This window comes from Ambystoma mexicanum, chromosome 9 (genome assembly GCF_040938575.1).
Source record: "Ambystoma mexicanum isolate Mex_15411 chromosome 9, UKY_AmexF1_1, whole genome shotgun sequence".
Lineage (NCBI taxonomy): Eukaryota > Metazoa > Chordata > Amphibia > Caudata > Ambystomatidae > Ambystoma > Ambystoma mexicanum.
This window is the reverse complement of record NC_090931.1, coordinates 353,969,210-353,992,963: the sequence shown is the minus strand read 5'-3', so window position 1 is coordinate 353,992,963 and position 23,754 is coordinate 353,969,210. Positions and strand designations below refer to the sequence as shown.

Genomic DNA, 23,754 nt, shown 5'->3' with positions numbered 1-23,754 from the left:
AATAGAATAAAGGACTTGCAGCAAGTTTCTCCCTCACAGGGGGAGGAGAGAACGCAGCGTGCAAGCTGCCAGCCCTGCCCGGGCGAGGAGAGCAACCAGTGCTGCTCCAGCAGAAGGACCCACTCCTGACTGGGGGAGGACAGCGGCCCCTGCCGCAATAGTTTATCTTGTAAACTCCTGCCTGGGGGAGTAGAGCAGTCCATGGTGCTCCATCATGAGGACACACACTCTGGGCTGGGGGGGAGGAAAGCAGCCCATGCTGCCCTAGCAAAAGAGACATGCTCCTGCCTGGGGGAGAGATTTGGCAGTTGGTGCCACACTGACTGTATAGACTCCTGCCTGGGGGAGAGCAGGCGATCCATGCCGCCATGAGGACATTCAAGATCTCCTGACTGGGGAAGAGCAGGCAGCCCATGCTGCCATAAGGCCGCTATGAACTCCTGCCTGTGGGAGAAAATGCGGCCCATGCTGCAACAGCACCTGGGGCAAAAGCCAGAGAAGCACCCATGCCCACTAGAAACAGGTGCTTTTGCCAGAGGGTGACGTGCACTGCCCCAAACAAGGCACTCCCGTCCTGACTGGGAAAAAGCTTGAAGAAGAAGCGTGGCTCGACGAGACTCGGCACGGTCGCGGCCATCGCAGGAAACCACCAACGTGACTCTGCCTATCCTTGCAGCCAATGGGTCAGGAGCAGGTCATGCAGTGGGGCACATCCCCAACACTCAACGGGAGTAGGGCGGCAAAGCAAGAACCGTGGCTGCAGAGGCTGTACCCCAGAGCCCAGGACAGTAAGTGAGCACTCCTGCCTGGAAGTGAGCCCGCACATGTCACAACATGGACCGTTGCCCATCCTGCACCCAAGCACCTTGAGCTACTCCAACCTGGAAGGGAGCCTATAGATGGCACGACTTGGACAGCTACCCATCCTGCACCCAAGCACCACAAGTCCCTGCCACAACGCTGGCATGACTGCGACTCTCCCAGAGTAGAGTGCGCATGCTGTCGGGCAGAAGATGAGCATGAAAGCGAGCCTGGACCAAAAAGGCTGCTGTCAGCACCTGCCTGGGAGAGAAGAACAGGGCAGCAACAACTGGCACCGCCACAGTTTGACGCGAGCCACTACAGTGACTGTCTATCCTTGCAGCCAACGGGCTAGGGGCAGATCACGCAGCAGGGAAGGACCCCACCACCACCAACACCTGAAAGTGGTGCGGCAAGCTATGCTGCCACAGTGGCTGTACACCAGAGGAGATTAAGGAAGAATTCCTGCCTTTGGGAGACCGCAAAGGACAACAGCCAGCCAGGCTGCGGCTCTCCCTGAAGAGAGTGCTTGTGTGGTCAGGCAGAAGGCAGGCCAGGAAGAGCTCCTGACTGGGGGAGCCTGGCAACGGGTCGGACATTGCTGCCGCCATTTCAACACAAGCACCATCTGTGAAGCAGAGGGAAGACCTGGGCACTGCATGGTCCTGATCGCTGAAAGTGCCAACTCCTGGAGCAGGGAGCCTCAACAGGGTGGGACTGCCATAGCAGCGGTAGCAAGTAAAAAATCCTGCCTGGAGGGGCAACCTGGGCACGAGTCTGCCTGCTGCCATTCTGTGGTTCTGTGGTGAGGGATGGAAGAAGAGTGTCCATCCCTGGCCCCTATCCGCATGGGGGAAAGAGGGCCCAAAAGACTCCAGACTATGGTCTGCCGCAAAGGGACAGACGCCATTCAGGCCTGCTGGAGGACCACCCTACAGCAGACTAGCAAGAGACCTGCTGGCAAGACGATAGCGATGTGGCCCCCGGTATTCCCAGGTGCGGCTTTGCCGGCTAGTGGAGCGCTTTCCATCATGGGCGAGCCAACACAGAGGGACTGCCCTGAGAACATCTGATGTGGCCCCGGTATCCCTGGTGCGGCTTTTCACAGCCAGTGGGGCCATCCCCACTTCCATATTGGACTAATAAAGTTTGTAGTAACAAAGCCCCATCTCCCCAATGTATATATGTGCCTAAGTGTATACCAGACCAAAGAGGTATGTTTGTAATGCAGTGACACTGCAAAAGTAATGTGTGTAAAGTAGTCCCGGCAGAACAGCTTGACATCAATGTTGGCCAGAACTGCAAGCGGAAAAGTGAGTTAACATCAACCTTCATGAGTTAGCATCACCCTTAATGAGACAATGAACCTAACTGTCTAGCCCCTGGTAATGCACCCCTGGAGATAGTTTGTAAAGTAGAATGCCCAATTAGGAATGTGTATATCTGCTTTCCGAGATGACACACAAGGTCAGTGTGAGCGTTAGCAGTTGTTGTAACACATACTATCTTGAACATTAATCATTTTTTGGCTTTACCCTTGGCATGGGATCTTGTAACATGAGCATGAGCGCCGTGGCTCATGCACAGTCACATGGTGGGGCCACGTGTGCAGGCACATGGCTCACGCTAATAAAGGTTCCAAGCGGTCTCCTGCTCGGCAGTTCCTGTGAGACACTAAAGCTGTGACTGCGTGTTCATGATGGCGCTGCGTGCTCATGATGGCGCTGCGTGCCTGCACACCACGGGCCCTCCACGCCGCCGCACATTGAGGGGCACAACCATCCTGAAGGGGGGCAGAGACCCCAGCTTCCCGTAACAGTGGGTGTACGTGATCCGGTGTCTGCGTTTATGTGTCCCTGCACACGTGTGTCTGAGGCAAGGCCGACATCGTTGTGGCACGTCCAGCATAAAATATGATTTAAAGGGAAATGCCCTTTTTGTGGCACTTCCATCATGAAAATGTTTTACAGTGGCAAAGCTGGCATATATCATAGGCACATGCATCAGGTGCATGAATCTAGGTGCATTATTGAGCATAGCCAATGTATTTATTCTAGTTGCATTATTGAGCACAGCCAATGTTTTGGATCTAGATGCATTATTGAGCATAGCCAATATATTGATTCTACGTGCATTATTGAGCGTAGACAATATACTGATTCTCGGCGCATTATTGAACGCAGCCAATGTTTTTGAATCTAGGTGCATTGAACATAGCCCATATATAGAATCTGTGTGCATTATTGAACATAGCCCATATTTTTGAATCTAGGTGCATTATTGAGCGCAGCCAATGTATTGAATCTAGGTACACTTCAAGCATAGGCACTTGGCTGAACATGATACAGCTGCCATTCAAATCTTGCCACTGTGCAGAAAACGAGCTGCATTCTGAGTTTTGCTACTCTACTAACCAACCCTGCTCCTTACTCCTCTCCCGCATACCTTGCAAGTGCCTTACACGCCCAAGGGTCAGCTAGACCACACACAAAACACACAAACCACACGCCCGCCACAACAAACAACCGCAAACAACAAACAGCCCAGACACTGTGCTTTAGCCCTATGGACACAACAGGCCAGTGCAAACAATCAATGCACACTCGGAAAAGCCGACACGCACAGAAGCCAGTTTCTCCTAGTTCTGCATACATCAACAGATGAGCACAACCTATATCCTATCCCCCTTGACTCACTAACCCACCTGCCCTCTTACTTACAGAGCCACGTGAGCGCCAGGAGACCATGTAGCAGAGTGCGGTATAAGTCAACTTAACATAACATCATGATGATATTTAAAAACACGTGCTGTTGCTGTCCTAGCATCTATTGGATTTTTTAAAAGTTTTCACAATATTTAACACATATTTCAGAAATGTGTGCTGTTTAAATACCATTTCAATCTATTCTTTAAGAAATTTTCCAGGAGGGAGAACTCCTGAAGGCACGTAACTTTGTTCTGCCATATAGTGGCAAAACCAGCTTGAGCATATTTTCTTATAGTTGCATAACAGACCTTATGGGTGAAGGCAATCAGAGAGTTAAGTGGGAATACTGGTGTAAACTGGAATACAAGTATATAAAAACACAACCGGTTAAAACAGAATTCCTATTTTGGGAAATCTAGGGCCACTTTATATGGCCCCTCAACCTTTTGCCCCTCCCCCCCAACCCTGTTACTTTTTGGATCTGACCTATTTTTGTTGGCTAGAGTAACTTCAGTAGAAAGCACCCTTCCACTGCCACCCTTTTTAACTCTTTGAGATTACGGTCCAGGTTAAACACTAGGCTCCCAATCCCAATGGACTTTTTAAGCACTCCATTTATGCCCTACAGTGATGTTATCACCCTACATTGGTTTTAGGGAGTAGGCGGATGGCAGCTGTAATTTACTTTTGGCTTCACGAGGGGTGCAAGCCATTTTTACTGTAATTGGCAATTCAATGTACCATTTTGGCAGCTATTAGGGTACCATTGTATGATTTTAAGTCCTGCTATCAGCCATTTTGTATTTTAGGGCTTCCTTTGTTCTTGGGCAGCATTAGGTATATGTAAAATGACCGTTCTGCCCATGTGGGCTCTTTGTGACATGGAAGCTACCATATTGTTTTTTACTGGTTTAGACAAGTATATGTCTCAGGGCTCTGCTTCACACATTCTGTGGGCGTGGACTTGCCTGAGTGGCAGTCCTAAGTGCCAATCAGATTGTTTGGCCGCCTGGCTCCTATGTCCCTAGACTCCTTTTGTAACTGGTCTGCTGGCATTTACCAGCCTCTAAGGGTACTGGTATAAAAGGGGCAACCATGCCATTTCTCGTTCTCACATGGAATTTTCTGATGCAGCAGATTTGATTACATGCTGGAGGATTTCAAACCATTGCTGCATTTTTAGGCCCTGTAGCCTATGCAAAGCCAATTTGGAGTTTCAACTGCCATTCCTGTCGCTTACTGGTGACTCCACTGATATGCTGAGTTGGTTCTTCCATGCTGGAACCAGCTTCAGGCCGTTTTATTTCTGTCGCCTGGATTGCCTCCAATGTCAGTGGCTATTGTGAGAAACCTGAAGGTGTCTCACTCGCTACTCCTAGAGGATCTGTCATCCAGGTGGCCAGGTCACGCCCATCGCTTTTAGAACCAGTTCCTGGGGATTGACCAGTGCGAGAGAATCACCTGGATGAGGGGGTCTTCAGGGAGTGGAAGTAGGACACCGCAAGGTGAGACGCGTTATCACCTTCCCTGTAACACCCTTTCCCCATCCTACCAGGTAGGATACCTAGGAACTCAACCCGCCTCCCCCTTTCCCGACACAAACACTTTCTCACGGACAGCTCAACATCAGAGCTGTATAACTGACATGTCCCAATACACTGGCCAGGTAATGTCAGGCAATTACTAATCATGACACACCCCTGACTTGCATCACACTTCCCCACATGGATAAAAGGCAGAGCACGAAATCACACTCTGAGCGAGGCAAAGCACACAAGGATACGGTGGTTCCAAGATGGCAGTTTAATACGAGGAGAAAGACGGCGAGATCAGAGAGGGTTGCAAGGAGGAAGTGCCCTTGACCTTCTCAGACCGTTACTTTCGCGCACCTTGGAAAGGAAGAAACCTAAGGCCGGAACCTAAACCTGAACAAACCTGCATTGTGTGTCAGAGGTACCCAGGGCTCTCCTGCGCCGATAACCAAGGAGGGTAGGAGTGGCAGCCGCTGTGGTCCTGTCCTTGGCTCCTACAACTAAGCAGCACCAGTAAAGACAGCACAGCCGGTGAGTTTGGAAAGACTGAGTGCAAGCCAGCATAAGTTAGAACCAAGGTTGCAAGTGGAAACCTTGTATGAAGAAATCTAAACAAAATAGTGTGTGAAACGTATGTAATGAATGACGTAAATATAATTGAAAACCAGAGGAATGATTGAACTTTGGGAGGCCAAATAAGATACCATAGACAGAGAGGTCCAGCACCACGTGGGTGCTCACTCGAAGGTCTCCGTCAGGTATCCAATTAATTGGCAACTCTTGAAAGGGGAATTTTGAGATCGAAGTGGTCCTGCAACGGGTGAAGCTAAATCCTGTGCACATTCAAAAGTCTTCGATAGTTGAATACATGCTACAATTGGTCCGAGCCTGGCTGATGGAGAATAATTTCTACAAAGAAAGGATCTGAGCTCGGCTGAGGGGAATCTGGGGTGAACCGTGAGTCAACAGAGAGTATTCTGTAAACATTTGAAGCCTTTCCATGCAAATTGCACACTTTGAGTGGCCCTCCGTAACTCCTTCCAAATGTCCCTTCATGTCTCCTCCAGGGGTTTTTCTCCAAATTCTTTGTGCCAAGTATGGACATAGGTTGGTGTGAATTCCTTTGTTTAGAACGTAAGCAAGTATATAGGCTTGGGGAGAATATAATGTTCTCAAACTCATTCAGTAGCCTAGTAGCCGCTACCCTGCTTTGTGGTTGCAAAGCCCAGTGTCTAAGCTGCCACTACTGAAATAGCTCCCTCTCAGTGACACCAAATGTAGCCTTGCAGGAGTCGAAGGAATGGATTTGTCCCCTCTCAAATAGATGCGAGAGGTATTTGTAATCCCCTGATCTCCACCTAAAAAAGATTACTCCGTCAGAGGCTGGTTAGGAGTCTGGATTAAAATGGATAGGGGCAATTGGGGAGGGAAAAGATATGAGGCTCAATTTGACACCTGCCCCATTTCACAATTGCATAGTCATTCTCATGGTCACGGGATCATACATACTCAATGGCCTAACCGCCTTTAGAAGCTAGTGCATGTATCCAAGAGGTCGGTCAGCTACTTCCTTTTCAAGGTGTCTCCACCCCTTAGTCGAAGAGGAGTTTGCCCAATCATGTAAGGTTCCTAATTGTGCGGCCTAGTTATACCTGGTTAGGAAGGGCCATCTGGTCCTCCTGTCTCTAGGTGTATACAGGGTCTATCTGGCAACTCTGGCCCTGCCATTGTGTCAGAGGAACATAAAAATATCCTCCGGTAGCTTTCCTAGAGTGTGCGGGGGGACAGCAACATGGAGCGCGTGGAAGTTATATAACAGTGTACGTAGCATATTCATTTTGATTGAGGCCATAGCGCCCAGCCAGGAGATCACTCTCACCCCCAAAGAGTGTAGGCCCACCAAGATCTCAGAAAGCAACCCGGGGATTTTGCAGAGTATGGATCCCCACTGTGCAGTGTCAGTTGGATGCCTAGGAATTTTAGCGAGCTTCTGGCCCAGCGAAAGGGAGCGGTTTTCCTTATGCATTCCAAGGTGGTCTGATATAACTGATATAAATATATGCTGAAAGCCTCACTTTTGTCAAGGTTTACCCTAAAACCAGAGACCTTACGGAATGTATCTAGAAGTTGCAAAACTGAGGGGATCGAAGATTCTGCATCAGTTAGACAGAATTTTTTTGTCTGCAAACAGGGCGATTTTATGTGCCCCTAAATGACATGGAATGCCCTTCACTCCTTCCTTAGCCCTGATCTTTGCAGCTAGGGGCTCGACTGCAAGGGCAAATAGCAGCAGAGAGAAGGGACACCCATGCCTGGTTCCCCTAGTTAGGCTGAATCCAGAGGATAGGAACCCATTCGAGACACAAAAGAAAGTGAAAATACCCCCTTCATAAAATTATCCAGAGGTCAAATCTACCCAGAGCTTCCCTAAGAAAAGGCCATTCAACCCAGTCAAACGCCTTTTTGCTGTATAACCCCAGAAGCATAGACTGTGTTTTGTGGGCTACATCAGTGTGGGAGAAGATCTTCTCAACATTGTCAGTCCCCTGCATGCCTCTTACAAAGCCTGCTTGGGTCCTCGCCCACCAGGAGGGGTAGTACCTTATCTAGCCTGTTTGCCAGTATTTTGGTATATATTTTGATATCCGCGTTTAGCACCACTATAAGGAGAGAAGAGATGCATAGGGGAGGGTCTTTGCCCTCTTTTGGGATCACTGATATGTTGCCCTCTCTCATAGTATGAGAGGAGCCCCCCTACGAAAACATCAGATTGAACAGGTCATAGAGCAGCGTCACCAGCTTACCCACAAATCGCTTAAAAAAGGAGGCTGTAAAGCCATCCAGCCTCTGCACCGTGCCACATTTAAGGAAGCGGTGGTCCTGAAGATCTCCTCTTTAGTAATCCCATATTATGTAAATCTCTCTGCTCACCACACCACCAAGCCGAGAGATGGGGCAAATGTCGAGAAACCTTGTTATTGCTGCGGGGTCTCAGTGGCGTAGAGGGACCTCTAGTATCTATCAAACTCTGTTAGGATTTCAGACTCAGAATGCATTAGATCCCCGTTGTCCCCCTTGATTCCCAAGATTTGGCCTGCCCTACTCTTTTGCCAAAGTTCTCATGCCAAAATATCCTCCCTGCTTTGCTGCGGTCCTCAGAATATTGTAGTTTCACTCTGAGTAAGGCAAACTCAGCCCTAGACGACTTCAGACGGTTAATCTACCTTCTGACATTTTGCAGGGCTCAAAATGTTCTACGCGAGCCCATTTCTCTATACTTCATCTCCTTTGTCCTTACCTCCTGCGTAAGTAATAGGGTCGGTTCCCTTCTTATCTTGTTAAGTGCAGACGCTTTATAAATGATATCTCCATGCATGTATGACTTAAATGAAACCCATCTAATTGTCTCCAGAACATGGCGCTCCAGATTTTTAATAAAAAAGTTATCTATAGCGTTATCCATGTCGCTGTATAGCAGCTGGTCTCTCAGCAGAGCTTGGTTAAACTTCCAATGTCTCTGTCCAGCGCAACTGTGAAAGATACAAAGGGTCATCAGCATTGGGGCATCGTCAGATAAGCCTTGGTCCCGATATCCACTTTTACAATTCTGGGAACAAACTCCTTACCAATCCAGAAATAAATTCTGGAGTACATGCAGTGAGACTGAGTGGAATGTATGTCTCTGTCGCTGCAGTGCAATTTCCACCAGGCATCGACCAGTTCCGAGTCATCCCACGATTTGCTGGGATGCCTATTGGTCTGCTGCAACCCCAGTACTGGCCCCTAGAGGCATCCCAGTTGGCTTCCATCGGTAGGTTAAGGTCCCCCCCTAATATTAAGTGTCCCTTTGCGAAGGCCATTAGCTCCATGAGGGCAGGAAACCATTCTGGCGCACATTCGGGTCACATATAGAGGCCAGATCCAACTGCATCCCTCTCAGCAACCCACCGATGAACAGGTATCTCCCCAGTCAATCCGATTTGGTGTTTTCTATGTCCACGGGGTGGAGGAGGGGGGGCAAGTTCTTCTTCTTGTCAATATGCTGACTCCTCTCTTCAAGCAATAAGAAGATAAAACCTGCTGTGGGGGTATAGGTTGGCGCGCAGCCATGCAGTATACATTTTTCGCAAATGTGATTCCTGTAGGGAAGCTATATCAATCTTCTCCCTTTTTAGCTTTTGAAGCAACGTGGTGTGCTTCTCTGGGAGTTTTAAGCCGCTACATTGTAAGCCATGCACCTCAGCTCTATATCTTAGAAAACCAGGGGCACTCTACGGACACCCCCCACCCCCCAGTGCTGCCTCCCTCCTCCCCATGATTTCCAAAGGCCATTGTTTCACACTGGTCCCAGCGGGAATGAAACACAGACATTGCTATAGTATGCTTCATACTACACTCCTCAGGTGCTTTGTGGCGGTCACGAGCACTCCCCTCCTGAACCAGGTATAGTTCCTCAATGGGGGAAAAAGTCTGCCACCCAACGCCCTGTGGGCGACACCATCTCCAGCCTTCCACCCCACCCGTTTCATTTTACTATAGGACTCTGTGAACATGTCCCAGCCAACTAATGGATTAAAAAAACCGTATGAGTGACGGAGGCTTGCTCGCTTCATAGGTCCAAGCGACTCGTTCCATGTTCGGTTCCGGTTTCCCCAAGGGACCACCTTCCAGCTCCTCTCATTCTCCTCATTCTGGGTTTGAGCCAGCGAGACGCCCATGTCTTTGGATACTTCCTCAGGAGCCGTGTACCTCCATTGTTTACCCTCTGAAGAAAAGAGTAGGCCAAAAGGAAAAGTCCATCGGTACTTAATTTGGTCCTGCTGGAGTTTCATTATTATGGGCCTTTCACTTTTGGAGGGTCAAAGCAGCGAGGTCTTGTTAGAGGAGGAGCTTCTGGTTGGTTGTAGGCCATCTCTCCATTCTCTTTAGACATCCTCAAGATCCTTTCCTTGTCCGTGTAGACCTTCAATTTCATCAGGTCTCTCGGCTGCGCTCATGAGCCCAGAGGCAGCGGGCAGACCATATGGACCTGGTCCTGCATGATAGTACTGGACAAAACTTCAGGGAAAGTCTTATTGAAGAACCTGAAAACCCAAGCCCTCAGGTCAGCGCCTTCTGCGTTTTACACCAGAACCCTGATTCACAGATTCTCTTTCCTGTGCCTGTTCTCTATGACCCCGATAGTGGATAGCAGATCATTCATACCCTGTCTTGCTCCAGCCAATGCCCCCAGTGGGTGGATGACATCTTGTAAGGGGCGTATAGCCTCTTTCAAAATGTTGTGCCATAACACACTCTTATGTTGATTTGCTTAAGGTCTTTGGAGAGGTCCAAAGGTGATTTCTTGATTCCCTCAGTGGCCTCCATGATCTCACTTTTGACAGTTTGGGCAAACTCTTCCTTCAAGCTGTCAGCAGGACACTCGCGGGGGAGTCATGTGGTCTGCCACTCCTTCCTGACCGTGACCTCACACCTCCGCTTAAGCACATTGCCTCAGAGTCTTGCAGGGGTCCTCCCTGTGGAGGGTCGCCAAGACCATCATTAGGGGTGCGGTGGGGTGAGAGCCGTTTCCCCCAGGGTGGCCGGAGCTCAGATGAAAGCAGTCATCTTAGTCACTGCTGTTCACAGCCTCCAAACTTTTTTCTTTTTCTGATTGTCTCCTAAAACTTGTTTCTTGCTTAATCATCTGTATTGTATGACGTACATTACTCACTGTAATTGTATTTCTGGTGCTTGTAGCTCCTTAGATTCACAGGCTGTGCATATAGTCGGACATCTAAGGGTAATTGCAAAGTATTGCATCTTTCTTTTGAAAATAGAAAAGGGACGTTGACATGGGCGTGACTGTAACACTATGCCTAATGTGACGTGTAGTGTACCCAAAATCCTTCACGTGTCGGGGTCCCACTGGTTGTTTTGTTCTGCCGGGAGGGAGCCTAATAGCATGTGTGAGTAAGTAAAGAAGAAAGAAGGTGTAAGATGTCTCTGTTCCTTCTACTCCAAGAGGGGAGGAAGGGCGGGAACATGTGAATCTAAGCAGATACAAGCACCAGAAATATGATTATGGTGAGTAATGTATGTCGTAAAATTAAAATTAACAAAAATTGGGTTGGGGATGTACTGTTATTTATTAGCAAAATTAGAAATCTAATCCACCCGAGCCAAGAAAGTCCATAATAACATGGAATAGGCTCTTAGGTGTCATATTAATGGTTCGTACTAATAAGTGAATAGATGCGGTATAATGATGCTTTATATTTGAGATTTTATTGAGGACAAATTGTTTTATTATCATATGGATTATGATTGAGTTTTTGTATGATTAGTGTATGTATGTGGTATGGTTGTAGTGTAGTTGGATGTGATTTATGTAAGAGAACGGTGTATCAGATCAGTCCATTAATGAATTGTAGGGACTGGTCCACATGAAATATTGTTGATACTAATGTTGGTGTATGTTTTTATTAAAATATGACTTTTTCTAGTGATTTATTCAATAAATGTCAATAAATAACAAATATTTAATTGATTGAGCGTCTACTGGGTTGAATTTAATTGTTTCACCTCATAAGAATTGTTAAATGATAGGCGTATGCACCTCATGGTTGTTGTATGTACTCAGAATTTAGTATGAGTCTTTAGGTTTTGTTGCTATACCAACAGAGGCTACCAGAACACTTTACTACTGTGACCTTTTTTGTTAATTTTACGCTTGTTCTTTCCAGGCCAGGTCACAGTAATTGGATATTCCTGGTATCCCCTGTTACTCTAGTTTTTGGAGTAATGTATGTCTTCTGATGCTTGTGAATCTGCTTAGAATCACATGCTGTGCATAGACTAGCGAGCAGTACCAGGAGATGGTGGTGAGATGTGTGAAGGAATGCAAAGAGATGTCTTAGCACTGCTTGTCCCACCTGAAAATCCGACTTAGAATGTTTGTCTAAGCAGTAGTGTTGGGTGAACGTATGAACAGAACTCCAGGTTGCTACTTTGCAAATAGAATCGAGAGGAACATTTGCAATAAAGGCTATAGCAGAATGTGCTCTAGGGGTAAAGGATAACTTTTGACAAGAGAGTAACACACTGTGATGCATTTAACAATCCATCTAGATATGGCCAACTTAGAGACAGGGTCCCCTTCTCTACTAGCAGCAACAGTAACAAAGAATTGGTCTGTCTTTCTTAGTGGTTTTGTTATAGCAAGGTAATACGCCGCTGCTCTCCTAACATCTAGTGTATGGAGGCTTCTTTTAGCTGAATTAGGGGGATGCTGAAATTAAAAAAAAATGGAAGTTCGATGGATTGGTTCACATGGAACTTAGAAATGAATTTAGGCGCAACGTGTGGGTGTGTGCATAGTATCACTTTATCTTTATGAATGGTAACAAATGAGTCTTGAACTGAGAGAGCCTGCAGTTCACTACCGATCCAGATAAAGGTAATATCCACTAGAAAGGCAGTCTTATAGGTGAGCGCCTTAAGACTAGCCTTATGCATTGGCTCAAAAGGAGGACCCATTAGTCTTGTAAGAACAACATTCATGTCTCAGCCGGGAGTTGGGATAGAAATAGGAGGGTGAAGTCTTTTTACCCCTTCCATGAATGCTTATATTACTGGAATTTTCCACCAGGAAACCTTGCTCTGAGATGTGGTGTACGCTGAGAGGGCAGCGAGGACCTTAAGAGAGTTGAAAACGAGTACTGAATCTAAGAGGTGTGTTAGATAAAAGACGGAACAAGGTACTTACCTGTAAATTGTTCTCCAGCATGGGTCTGGTATGGATTCACATGCTCATGAGTATTCCCTGTCGTTGGACACTTGTATCCAACGTGCATCCAAGAATTCCTGTAGGGGTCGCGTCTGCAACCTGCAGAGACGGATGAGGTAGATGCAGGGCGACATCATGCCCAGCAACGACTTGATGGCCTGCACCATGGCCGTCTTTGCCAACAAACTTTGCACCTTCCCTTGAATGGCTGCTAGCCTATCCTCCGAGGGCGAAGGCAGGCAAGTTAAGTCTGGTGCCAAGGAACAGCGTGTTCTGTGATGGCGTCAAGCAGGACTTCAGATCGTTTCCAGAGAATCCCCCGCTATGTCAGTAGTTGGATGGTCTACCTTTGTGTGCTTGTTGGCCAGCTCTCGAGAGCGGGCGCATATCAGCCAGTCATCCAGGTATTGGTATACGTGTATGCCCGGCCGATGCAGGTGGGCCGCCACCGGGGACAGGCTTGGGGCCAATTTCAAACTGAATCGTAGTGATGGCCTTGCACTACGAACCGTAGGAACTTTCGACGTTTCCTGTGGATGGGAACATGGAAGTACGCATCCTCTAGGTCCAACGACATCAAGAAATCCCCTTCCTCCAGTTGGCAGAGCATGTGCTGCAACGTGACCATCTAGAATTTTGAAAGTGTCTGGAATAGACTCCGCAGCCCCGTAGTCTTTTGGGAATGAGCTCTATCGCCCCTTTCTGTAACATGGCTCGCACCTCTTCCAGGAGCTGAGGGATGCAAAGCTCCTGACAGGGAACCAGTGGAATACATGGGCACCTGCGTTAGAACGCCAAGGTGTGTCCCTGGCCGAGAGCTTCCAGCACCAACTGTCAGTGGTGATCTTTTTCCACTCGCTGATGAACCTTGTCAGCCGGCCTACTACCGGGGTGCACGTGTGGGGGCCAGACGTCTTGGCCGGTTCAGGCTTGCTTGGGAGCCAGCACCCTGCCCTGCGGGTGACGCTGACCTCTGCTACCGTAGGCCTGGGAGCAAACTCTGTAGGCTTCCTCCGTGGAGGATCGGGAAGGTTGTCTGTATGATGTGGAGAATCCCTTGGATGATCTGCACGATTTACCCTTGGAGGAGCAAAAAAAGATGAGCAATGCTGCTGAAGAGTGCCAAGGGAACGTGCCATTTCCGTATCTGTCTTTATTGCTTGAATGGATTAGTCAACCGCCTTCCTGAACAGATTTCATCAGTCAAAGGTGTGAGGAACCTGAAGGTGCCTCACCAGATAGTCCCCCGAGATCTGTCGTCCATGTGGCCAGGTCATGGCCATCGGTATTGGATCCAGTTCCTGGGGGTGAATGAGTGGGGGAGGATGACCTGGGCGATGGTTCTTCAGGGAGTGGAAGTGGGACACCGAAGGTTGAGATGCAGTAGCCCCCTCTTTGTAACACCTTTTCCCCATCCTACCCTGTAGGATATTTAGAAGCTCTACCAATGCACCCTTTTCCAACACGAACACTTTCTTACACCGTAACAGATGACAGACTAACACCAGAGCCGTTTACCTGACATGTCCCAACACACGGGTCAGGTGGTGTCAGGCAATTAACAATAACCACGGGGGGCGTGGCTTGGCAGCCATGGGCTAGGACGCGACTCATGCTGTCTTCTGCCGACCCGGACATGATCCTGTAACTTGCGCATGCCAAACTTGCAGCACGAGTCATTGGAGGTGCATTTTCTGTCGTGGGAATAGGTGCTGCGCGGGAAGAACGCCCTTCTGAGTGAAACGGGACTGTAATGCAGCAATTATGGACAAAATAGCGGTAACGGAGGTGGAACGGGAGAACACCGAAAAGAAAATGGCGGCCGGCCCTGAATAGAACAAAGAGAAAAGGAGGCTCGGTGCAGAGACGGCCTGTCGGATGACTGCGAGGAGGAGCCTGTAACGCACTGAAAGTGGACCAAGGACCGAGAAGCCAAGGGGGCAGCAGACCTCGAGGGATCAGAGGAATCGGGTGGCTGGAACAGGCCACAGCTGCAAGTATCGAGGGCCCCCGCAGTGAACAGTGCGGAACGACAGGAGGAATCCAGCTCGGCGCAGCATTGCGCCCAGAGGGGGGAAAATAAATAAAAAAGGTGGATGCGGAGGCAATGATAAAGTGGGCCCCCGACAGGTACACAGGCCGGTGAAGGCACACAGTGAAGAGGGTGGAGGGGGCGCCAGCAGCCCCAAACGAATAAAGGAGGCTGGGCTGAGAGGCGCAGGCAGCGGAGAAGCGCGCTCTGCATCGACTACATTGTTGCAGCGGCTGAGGACAAAGACACTGAAAACCACGGGCTGCAACTGTAGCACAAGGCCTGGTGCGCGGTCGAGAACTGTTCAGCGGATAATCGGAGATTCAATCCGAGGTGCAGTGAAGTGATCCATGTTCAATAATTCTGCAGTGAAACATGGGACGTGGCTAAGAGAGCCATTGGATGTGACATGCTTTTTCTGAGGCTGGTGCTGATCGGGATGACAACCGAAAAATGCCCACATTCAGATGAACTCCAAAGCCACTATTCCTGAGCATGTGAAGTTCTAAGGAAGAACAAGGCACAAACATACACTCTGAGAGCAGCGCGGCTCCAGAGATCTGAACCTCGAAGGTCCATGCCCGGGAAAGTTCGAGTGCGGCTGAATAGAGATGGTGGCCACCCGGGAACAAAGGCACCAAACCAAATGAGGCTAAATCCGAATCCTACAGGACGCTCGCTGGTCATTGCAGGACTCGCGACACACGCAGTAACTGCGGCTCCCTTTGCGAGGATTCCATAATGTCTCGTAAGACGAAATGAGGAAATAGATACCATAATCACATAATACAGTGAACATTCAGCGCCGGGAGAAAAAGGGGGATAGGAGAGATTGCTCATATCCCCCGCAGAAACCTGAAACATAGACCACGTGGTGTTCCTTTAAGGCCTAGGATATTGATACTGAGTGGGTTCCTCCCCCACTGGTGGAACACAGGAGGCGGGCTGCACCACAGCATACGGCTGCAGCGCCATGTCCAGCAAGCCTTCAAGACTAAAAGCAAAGCAACCCACGCTGGACGAATTTGCCAGGACACCGCCGGGCCTGGAAAGCGCCAGGAGCAAAGATAAGCCCCCCGCAGGCGGCATGGCTGCCTCGGGCACGAATCAGGAGGTCCTAGCTGCGATTCCAGACTTGAAAGCGGACTTGAAAGCAGCCTGGGAGGCCAAGCTCGAAATAGTGGTATCTGAGCTGAAAACTGCGTTGGACCTTAAGGTCGGGGAAGTGCAGGAAGACGTGAATCTACTCCGACAGGACGTAAGGGCTCTGGCAGAGCGCACAGAGAACCTTGAGAAAGAGACAAACTCGAACACAGCGGACTGTGCCTCACACAAGTCGGAACTGCATATCGTGGTACAGAAAGTGGGCAATCTGGAGAGTAGGGCGGAGGAAGCGGAAGGACGCGCCCGAAGGAACAACATCCGCATTGTGGGGCTGCCTGAGGGGACAGAAGGCCACAACCCCACGGAGTTTGTGGAAAACATGTTGCTGCAGGAGATACCCGGAGGAGCCCTGTCTCAGGGATTCGCTGTGGAACATGCGCATAGGACTCTAACGAGGAGGCCGCCGCCGGGCAATCCGCCTAGGCCAGTTATCGCCAAGATCCTTAACTACCGAGAACGAGAGAGGATATTGGAACACTTCCGCAAAGGTGGAACAATTAAACGGGGGGAGGCAAGCATAACGGCCTACCCAGACTATACCCTGATGGTGCAGCGGAGCCGGATGAACTTCGGGGCGGTCAAAAGAAGACTGAGGGAAGTAGGTCATAAATATATGTTACTTTACCCGGCAAAATAGAACGTTTTTCATAGGAACAAGACTTTGTTTTTTGACACTCCAGAAGATGCCATGGGATGGCTCGACATGCAGGGTTCCCCCCAGGAGCCTGGTATCCAGACGGAAGAAGGAGACGGAAGAGATAAGTAATGAGCACCGAGAACACTGGGAGAGGTAGCGGTTTAAGACTGTGGGACTTGACTATAGTCATTGATATGACCTGTTAGTAGCTGAGACCGGACTAGGTTAGATAATGTGTTGAGCGCACTGAAACTGGTGCTTTTTAAGGAGCATAGTAGAGCGAGTCTTAATACCCCCATTTAGTAGTAATTGTTAAGTGGCCGTTAGGGCGACTTCACCCTACTGAGCTCTGCGTATATTAGTCGGGGCTAGATGTGGGGGTGCCTGAGATCCAGGGATGGAGCTGGGCAACAGTTGGGAAGGGTGTTGTGGGGGAAGGGATGGGAGGAGGGAGGTGGGGAGTTTGATATGTATATAGTTTTGAAGAGTTTGAGCTTTAGTTTAAACATGAGTCCACACAGCAGGATCGTATGGTTGAATCCGTGTCGCGCAGGAGGGTGGGATTTGCTGGAGGTAGAAATGGAGGATGGGACTGAGCTATGGGGGACCTCAAAATAATTATATGGAATTTCAGGGGACTTAACAGCTACCTGAAAAGGAACAAGGTCATGTCGTATTTGAGGAGGCAGAGGATAGACATCGCGCTGCTGCAGGAAACGCACCTGACGCGGGAGAAGATGGGAGAAGATGGAGGTGATTGTTAAGAAATGGAAAGGGGTGGTGGTGGGCGCGACATACTCTGCGTATGCTAGGGGAGTACTAATCTGGGTGGCGCCGCATGTTCCGTTCCAACCATTGCAGGAGTTGGCAGAGACGGATGGGAGGATGGTCATAATGAGAGGAATGGTGGAGAATAGGGAAATCAGCATTATAAACACATATGCACCCAATCAGGATACAGCGGCCTACTTTAGGACTCTGAGCGCCAACCTCGGCATGTGTATGGGTAGTGCAGTGATCTGGGGTGGTGATTTTAACTGTGTACTTAATCCCAATGTAGACAGATGGGATGGCAGGGTTGATAGGCCCTCCCCAGCGGCGAGAGTATTGCAGACACTGTTAGATGATTTTGGACGTGTGGAGAACCAGATACCCCCAAGACAGGCAGTACTCTCATTATTCCGCCCCTCATCAGCTACATACGAGGCTAGACTATATCTTTGCCACGTCGGATGTGATGGTGGAGGTTGCCCAGGTAGAATATAAGGCGAGGGTCCTCTCTGATCACTCGCCATTGGTTCTGGGTTGGCAGTACCGCCCCCCCCCGAGGGCAAGGATCCCTACGGGGCGCCTCCGTGCTGAGGCGCTCAAGGATCCAGTCTTTAGAGAGGACATGAGATAGGAGATCGCAAATTACTTTGAGGAGAATAGGGGCAGCGTGGACTCGGCGGGTACATTATGGGAGATGACTTGTTGCTATACTTAAGATACCCAGAGGAAAATCTTCAGTACATACTGGAGGTGATGGCGAGATATGCAGAACTGTCCGGCATAGCAGTAAACCCCCAAAAATCCAGCATGTTTCCACTAGGCGACTATAAGGAACCCCTGAGACGAGGTTACCGGTGTTACAAATACCGTGGGAGGTTAGCTCTTTCCGGTATCTGGGGATAGATGTATATCATACGGTGGAGGAGGAGCATAAGCATAATACCGAGGTGGCACTCAGGAAAATCGAGAAGTGTATGCAGTTTTGGGTTAAGTTGCCCTTAGCTATGATGGGACGGGGTGCAATGCTAAAAATGGTGGTCCTGCCGAGGCTTTTGCATTACTTTAGCAATGTCCCATACATGATACCCAAGAAGTTCTTTGCTAAGCTTAACGGTATGTGTAGGGATTTCTTGTGGCATGGTACCCGGAACAGAGTGGCGCTGTGGAAGCTGCAGAACTTTTACGAAAAAGGGGGGATAAGACTGCCCAATTTTGAGGTGTATTATGTGGCAAGTCAGCTGCAGTATGTGGCTCAGTGGCTTTTGGACGAGGTGACCTCTGAATCTAGGTTGTTTGGACATGACTGTACCCCATTTTACTTGATGGAAATGATCTGGTTGCCCAGGGCCGAAATGAGAGAGCGTCCCAGGATGATGATGCTTGGGTGGCAGATGTGGCGTAGGGCGTGCCGGATGATGGAGAACCCATTTCCTTGCTCCCCGCAGGTGGCGTTGGCAGGGGAAGACATGCAATTGAGGGCTATACTCAGGACCCATTGGGAATCTGTAGGGCTGGTGACGCTAGGAGATGTCTGGCAGATGGGGGCCATTTTGAATTTTGAGGTCCTGGGGGAGGAGACAGGATTGCATGCGGGCCAATACATTACATACCACAGAATTGTTCAGAGAATCCGGGAGACGTGGCCTGAAACTGTGTTAGGAGAAGAACCCGATGCCATCATAGAAATAATATATGATATATCAGATGGGGGGCATGAGATTTCCAGGCTATATGAGATGGTGATGTCTAAAGTTGGGAAGGATCTGACGCAGCTGAGGCTAGACTGGGAGGCAGAGGTGGGAACCCCGATAGAGCATGGGATGTGGGAACGGGCGCTCGGATACCATAAAAAGGTGTCAAGGAATGCTAGACTTAAACAAATACAACTATATATAACGCACAGAGCACATATGACGCCCTTGAGGATATCCAAGTTTGAAAACGCTGGACGACAAGCATGCCCCAAATGTGACGAGGAGAACGTGGATATGACACATATGTTCTGGTCATGCCCAGTGATTGAGTGTTTCTGGGGTGAAGTGGCACAAAAGTTAGCTGAGAAAGGGGTCACGCTGATGATAGACACAGCTTGGGCTTGCTTGTTGTGAGGGTACCCCAGATCATCAAAACTTAAACATATTACTAAATTGAAAGACCTAGCATATGTGCTTGCCAAACGGAGGATCGCCATGGGTTGGAAGACTTGTCACAAGCCACGGGTGGAGGTATGGTGGAAGGAGGTACAGAAATGGGCAGAGGCAGAAACGATAGTATGGCAAGAGTTGAACACTGTAGGGGGGGGAAGAAGTGATGGGGACCCTAATGGCATGGAAATCACTCATAGCTGAATTGTTTGGAACAATACAAGATCTGACTGAATCTACAGGAAGCGAGACCCCGCCGCATGCGGTGGACACGGAGAACGATAAACAGATAGGCTCATGATGGTGGGAGGGGGGGAAGCAGTGGCCAAGATTAAGCATTAATATGATTAATCTTTTTTTTTTTGTAAAATGCACTGCGTGTTTGGTTGTATGTTGGTTTCTTTTTTGTTTGATTAAAATTAATAAAATTATTTAAAAAAAAAAAAAAAACAATAACCACGCACACCTGACGGCCCTTTACCTTCCTCACAGGAATAACAGGTGGAGCACAAGAGCAGACTACGAGCAAGGGCGAAACCACAAGGAAACCGCTACACCAAAACGGCATTTCGAACAGTGGAGAAAGGCTTCGAGACCTGAGGGACGACAAAGGGGGAACTGCCCTTGCCGTTTTCAACTCAGACCTGCGAAGCCTCCAAAAAGGCAAAGCATAAGACCGGGATTTATAGCTGACGTGTGGAGGAACAGATGTTAACAGTGCAAAGGGGCCTCCCGCATTGATAGCACAAGGAGGGGGCTTGCTTCTGACTCCAAAAGCAAGATAAGCCAACAGGTTCAAAGCAGCCAGTGAGTCGGAGGAAGCTGATAGCAAACCGAACTGTGTTGAGCCAAGGTTGCAAGTGGCAAATTTATATGAACGCAAATAACTTGAGAAGAACAAACTTGTGTGCGACTTTGAACTTTTGGGAAAGTCCAGACAAGGGCCAGCTGCAGAGTGCTCAGGCGCCGTAAGAGTGCTCATTGAAACTGCAAGTACCAGAAGGCTCTAGGAAAGGGCAGCGTGAGGTGTCCGAGTGGTCCTACAAGGGTCACGTCAAATCCCTTGGGCCTTAGTGAAACCGACAGAGGGAGGCACACTTTACAAGAGGATCCAAGCCCGGCAGAGGGGATCTTAGAGTTGCGAAGAACAATTGTCCGAGGTGTAAGGCCACCAAAATAACTTTTGTTTTTTTGTTTATTGTTTTTGATCCAGCAGGCCTCCTAAGGCAAGATACTTTGAGGAAAGAGACTTGTCCTGGAAGATTCTGGTATCGTTGAATATGCTTGTGAGCCTCGTGCTGGAGAGGCCCAGAGTGTGCTGTTGTTCTGCCTTGTCCCGTGCTTGAAACGTGGGGAAGGGAGACCCAGCAATACCATCCCGATTTATCATTTTGTGAACACGTCTTCCTTTTCTGGTGAACATTATCCTACATCCTTTTTGTAACTTAGTGGTGGGATTGGCAATAGGTTTTTTAGGATATGCCCTTTTTATTTGACAAGACGCTACTAGGACTGCTTTATTATTGTTTGATGGCCGTAGGTTTCTTCCATATCAGGTTTAGGTTTAGATTAGGCGTTTTTCTCACCCATACAACAACACCCTTAAACTGTTATCACTTGTGCCTGTCTTTACTGTTGCCACCATGAGTTCCTTACATATGGTGTCAGGTGCGGGATGTGACTCAATTGAAACAAATTGGGAAACCCTACAAATTAAAAAACGTAGTCATAGAGCTACTAACCCTTCTGTTGCCACAAAAGAATCAATAGGTTTTGATATTTGTAGCAGTAGGGAAGCCGTCATTCCCCCTGGGAAAAGAGGAATGATTCCTACAGAGTTGGTTCAGATACCCCCTCCAGGCTGTTACATCAGGTTAGCCCCAAAATCTGGCCTAGCATGGAAGTTCGGTATAGACGTTTTAGCAGGCGTCATCAAATCTGACTTCCGAGGAGTCGTAAAGGTTCTCTTACAGAATCATGGCGAAGTCCCATTTGAAGTACATCGTGGGGATTAAATTGCTCAAGGAATTTTGGAAAGGTACACTATTCCCTCAGTTTAAAGAAAGCGAACCAGACAAACCTACCCTCCTGTGAAGCACCCAGTGCTCAACAGAGGCGCTGCACTGACGCCTTGAATGCGGTTACTGGAGTCCAGGCGGTATTGATACACGCACCAACTAAGGACTTGGAGTCTGGTTCAGAAGGCACCTGGGTTGGTGTGTACCACTGACGACAAGGGCACTTCAAAGATAAGAAAAGCCAGAGTAACACCTATGGGCCTTGAGGGGCTGGGCAGTAGTGAAAGGCCCCTGAACAAGGAAGGAAGGCCCCAGTGGACAGTGAACATGTGGGCGCACCCAGACATACAGCCCGTTCGCCAGCGAAATGGCCACCAAATTGCCCAAAAGCAAGGAGAAGCAATCCACAATGGAAGAATTCACCAAAACGCTGCAGATGACAGAAGGGACCAGCGGGAAAGGACAGAGCGCCCGTGACTGTGAGAAGGTAGCGCTGAGCGGTCAAGAGATAATGGACGCCATCTCTGCACTGAAAATGTTGGTGGATGTAGCCATTTTGGATTTGAAGACCGCGTTGGAGTCCAAAATCGATGCTGTTAGCATAGATGTGAATCTATTATGGCAAGACGTGCGGGCACTAGCTGAGTGCACAGGAACTCTGGAAAAGGTGGTGAAAGATAACACAAGCACGTGTAAGACAAACGCAATGGACGTCCACGTGCTGCAGCCACAGATGCACAATCTCGAAAGCAGGGCCGAGGAAGCGGAAGGGCGAGCTCGAAGGAACAACGTGCGCATAGTGGGACTGCCGGAGGGAGAAGAGGGATCGGACCTGACGAACTATGTGGAAAGCACGCTGCTGCAGGAGATAACAGGCAGAGCACTAAGTCAAGGGTTCGCAGTGGAAAAGAGTGCACAGGGCTCAGGCAAGGAGACCGGCACCGGGAGCCCCACCGCGACCCATTATTGCAAAGATGCTGATCTATAGAGACAGGGAGAAGGTCCTAGAGCACTTGCGGAAGGTGGGGGGGGACCATAAGTAGAGCATCAGCAACCATCACCGCCTACCGAGACTACACACTCATGGTGCAGAGGCAACGCTTAAACTATGTAGCAGTGAAGAGAAGGATGCGCGAAGCAGGATATAGATAAATGCTGCTATATCTGGCAAAAATGAAGGTGCTTTTAAAGAATAAAGCTCTATTCTTTGAATCACCAGAGGATGTAACAGCATGGCTAGACTCGAGAAACAGTCCAACGATGACGATAGACCAGGCAGAAAACACAACAGAGAAATGAGCAAGATCCGTGTAATTACTGCACGGACGCGTGAGATGACTTTTTGGAGAGATAAGTACTGTACATATAATGACACTGGGACTAGATTATAGCAGATGGCACATGGGATTGACGGCCTGGTTTACACGATCCTATACTACCAAATGTTGTCAGTGTATAGCAGGAGACAATATCAGGAGACACTCTACCAACCCCAGAGATAGTTTAGTTGGGATACTGGCAGGGCGGTATCCCCTACTGAGTAATGAGCATCGGTAATAAAGAGAAAAGGGCTAGATGTGGGGTAGCCTGAGATCCAGGGATGGAGCTGGGCACCACTTTTGGGGAGTTAATGGGGGCGTGGGGGAAGAGCAACAATTGGGGTCGGGTAAGGTGGAGGGTGGGGAGAGTTGGGAGAGTTTTTATTGTTACGAGCTTACACCTACACGCCATTATGTAAAGAGCAGAAGAAGAGGGGGACAAAAGGTGGACTAGGCTACGGTTAGGATGGGGGACCTGAAGATAGTCACCTGGAATGTCAGGGGGCTTAATAGTTATTTGAAGAGAAATAAAGTAATGGTGTATTTAAAACGACAGAGAATTGATATAGCCCTGTTACAGGAGACTCATCTTACGAAAGAGAAGCAGGGAACAGTTAGGAAGAAATGGAGGGGCACTACCATTGGAGCCACGCACTCAGCGTACGCTAAAGAGGTTATCACATGGATAGCACCACATGTCCCCTTCAAGCTGTTACAGAACACCATAGAGCTTGATGGGAGGATGGTATTGGTTAGAGGCCTGGTAGAAAATAGAGAGTTGAGTATTATCAACACGTATGCCCCTAACCAAGATACAGCGGGCTACTTTAAGACCTTATATAGTAAGATCGGCTCATACA

General features: G+C 48.8%; 1 protein-coding gene across 3 annotated transcripts in view; it reads right to left on the bottom strand.

The window, feature by feature from the left end:
- The window catches only part of HIP1 (huntingtin interacting protein 1), a 1,552,273-nt gene that overhangs the window by 338,116 nt on the left and 1,190,403 nt on the right, over positions 1–23,754 (bottom strand). The window lies entirely within an intron of this gene.